Here is a 3,740-nt window from a genome sequence, read left to right on the forward strand (position 1 = left end):
CCTTCTTCCGGCTTCCGATTAACCTTCGTCCTCGTCATACCTACGGCAAAGTCTTTCCCCACGTTTAATTATACTTGGTATATGACGTTACTCATTTAGGTTTTCACTATTAAGAAAAAGTATCTACCGAAATATTTCGTGTTGTCAAAACACATTGTGAAAGTTAAATTATTATCAAAAAATCACTATAACATGTTCACTTAGTGATCAGAGAACATCTGAAGAAAATGTAACAAATGTGGAAGATTGTTTCCGGTTAATCGTATAAATACATCGTTAAGTGTGTCGGCTCGGGAGAACTGCCAAGAAAACTCGTAGGTATTTATCAGGCGGTGGCGGTGGCGATGCGTAAATAAATACCAAACAAAAGCTGACAAGCTGCCAGGCGACGTCAACAAGTGACATAAGATCGATATTTATCAAAACACACAAACACTATTGATATCCGTACAATTTCTTGTGCGTTTACATTTTGGCAAAGACGTCTAGTAAATTCTGTGAGTACTATGCCATCCCGACAATTTATTTCTATAGTTAATTATTTGCGATTGGCATTAAAGTATTTAAACAAACAAAACGAGATGAGTACAATTCTCGCTGATGTAGAGACGAATGACCCTGAATGAGTTAGCGAATTATTTTGATATCGTGACTCATTTATACTTGCCGGGTCGCGAAATAGACATCGTGCACATACGAATGCAAATAATCACGCTTGTTTACATACCGACGTAGTCAGAATTAACAAAATGTTAAATAAGACATAGATAAAATAAGGCAAAAGTGTTCATGATTATTTTTAACAACAAAAAATTGTGCGAAATGTTACTAGTATTATAAAAAGGGGTCACATGTCAGCTAGTTTTTAATGTTAGATTACAATCTCATTTTGTACATATATGATATAAAAAGATAAGTTAACAAGGGACTATAATTACTCATTAATATAATTTAAGTCTTTATGTCGTACATGTTGTTTAAACTGTATTTTTTTTAAATGATGGGTAAATTCTGACACATTTTCGCTCATTATTCTCTTGAAGGCATTAATAATGGGATACAAACTTCCCGATGTGTTAGTGATATACGCATAACCTTGCACATATTCATCGCAATACGCAAGACGCATATTTACCATAGAAATATTAATAGATGTGTCACCATTCATTTATTTTACAAGCAACAATTTTTTCAACAATTAAAAAATGTTAAAAAAAATTAGAAAAATCATGTATTACCGTTTTACTTAATTACACAAAACGTATTTAATATTACTTTGGAAACTCGGTATAGTACATTACTATTGACTAGCTCTAGTTTATAATTTAAAATAACCGTACACTGGCTATTAAAACTAATGTATCGAGCCCAAGTCCCTTGGGTGTAGTGAGACGAGAGAGTGAATACATAAACAAGGGGGGTGGCAAGCCTCGATTATGTGCACACCCACCCTACCACTTAGTCTTAATGTATGGTCAGGGCCACGTCTGCACTTTGTTTTTAACCATACTCATCGACATGACAATCTTACTAATCTTCTTTCTAATATTATGAATGCCAGAGTTTAGATGGATGGATGGATCTTAGAGTTTGTAGCCTAAACTGCTCAACGGATCTCAATGCAATTTGGCATGGATGTAGAGTCTCTGTTGGCATGGATATGTCTGGAAGAACACATAGGCTACTTGTTTTTGTTTTTTTTTTTTTTAAATTCTACGCGAACGAAGTTGCGGGCGAAAGCTATTATTAAAATAAACAATCTGTCCCGATTTTTTGAAAATTTTCATCTTGTCTTTACCCTTCTTTGTAAGTCACAAGGTGAGGTAGTTTTTAGTATATTTGATATTTTGTAGCATTATACGCGCCTACGTGTCAACTTCGAAGAGATAGGGACAAAGAAGGAGAAAAGGTACATCTACTTACCTTATAACAGCTACCCTGCTTGATGCGAATGACTATGCGGGGATGCGTTCATGTCTCCCACTTTTTAATTTCCACCACCTGGAAATAAGAAAAATAGTTAAATAAAAGCTTAACGAATATGAGTCCCAAGAATCCCAAGAAGTTCTGAGGTTAAATTTAGTAACCAATTGAGAACCTCTTAAACTCCTGAAAAACACTTTTTTTTACAAAAATCAGATTAAACGCTTCTTTAATGCTTGTAAATTAAATTAAATACAAAACTCTATAATATTCACTTTTGTAGCAAGCTTTAAAATGTATTTCGATCAGCTAAGTGCATAGTCGAACGGATAACGTTTTTCTAAGCTCTGATATACGAGTAGCACCTGCCTTCAAGCTATTTATAAAGATCCTGCCGCGGGCAAGCAGGTAACTTAAGTTATCTATGTTGTATTACATTGTCGCACCTTACATACGATCTAAGTATAGACTACAGCGACTTAAAAACTTCACTTGTAATGTAAAGTATATTACCAATAAATGATTCAACAATAGAATCGATTTAATATCGAATACGAATCGATTGATATAAATTTGATTAAATCGCATAATTGCTATTAATATAGCTATCCCATCTATTCTGCGAATAAACTTCTTACATCTGTCATCATCAACTTGCACTTATCCCTTATGGAAGGTCGTCAAAGTATGTGCTGCTCTTCCTTATATCTCTATCAGCCGTCATATCTGAAACCACTTCTTTCTTAAGCATATCCACTTTTACACAATCCATCCATACTTTCTTCGGTCTTCCTCTTCCTTTGTAGCCATCCACATTCATTCTTAACACTTTCTGATGTCTCCATCGTCTCGTCGCATAACATATGCATCTGTATTGCCCCCTTTTATCTCCAAATTGTAGTCAACTTTTAAAAAAGTTCAATGTCAAGGTTCGTCACAGTCCATTAAAAATCCTTCAATGAATAAGTCCCTTTTTTCATAGACCTGGCGTGTATGGACATTGGCCTACATTCGCATCCGGCGCAAACGATTCACATCACAATTGACTTGTAAAACGATACTGTTGTATAAAAAAAACGCATAATAGTACAATTTGCATAACACATTCTGTTGGGTTTACATCTGTTACGTAACTGTCTGCCGTTATTTTTTATTTAAAACTACTAAAGCCGTATATACAGTAATAAGTTTCTATTTAAATATATCGCTAACTTTTTTATCTTTACCTATGTTATGATTGATATTAACAATTCATTGTCTCTTATTCAGACCGAGATATTTGTCTCAATGGTCGAGACAATGAAATTTTTTCATCCATAAACGATAAAACAATCATTGTTTCCGACCGTACGAGATTTGATATGGCGCTTGACGTAAATACATTTGAACAAACTAGTTTTTTTAGCTTAACGTTTTATAAAAATAAGTAATAAATTACATTTTTTTTACATTGGTTATATAATAAAAATTTTCCATGAATCTAAGCTAAGAATAGTCATCACTCTGCCATTAAAAGTAAAATAATAACAAATATATGTAAGTTCTCTATTAAAAAAAAATTAAAAACTAAGACAACATAGAATCAGTAAGATTTGCATTTGCATCATCAAATTGAATTAAGGACACACTAATTCGAACATAAATCGATCACGAGTGCGACAACATTCGACCATTATGTAGAAAGCAAGATAAAGCCAATTTTTCATCGGGCCGAACGAGTGGAGCGTTTGTGTACATGTGTGCACTATTTACGTACAGAGCTCACAGCTGTGCCGGGTCAATGAACTCGCCGCGCGCGAAACAAGGTGAATCGTAAC

At 34.1% G+C, this 3,740-nt stretch overlaps 1 long non-coding RNA gene across 1 annotated transcript in view; it reads right to left on the reverse strand.

The window, feature by feature from the left end:
* Nucleotides 1-1,776: 1,776 nt before the first annotated feature.
* LOC106103799 overlaps nucleotides 1,777-3,740 on the reverse strand; it is a 46,456-nt gene continuing 44,492 nt past the window's right edge. Inside the window, exon 4 of the long non-coding RNA XR_001225636.1 lies at nucleotides 1,777-2,001. This is a non-coding gene — a long non-coding RNA (uncharacterized LOC106103799). The remainder of the gene's footprint in view (nucleotides 2,002-3,740) is intronic.

This window comes from Papilio polytes, unplaced genomic scaffold, assembly GCF_000836215.1.
Source record: "Papilio polytes unplaced genomic scaffold, Ppol_1.0 DF823731.1, whole genome shotgun sequence".
NCBI classification, from domain to species: domain Eukaryota; kingdom Metazoa; phylum Arthropoda; class Insecta; order Lepidoptera; family Papilionidae; genus Papilio; species Papilio polytes.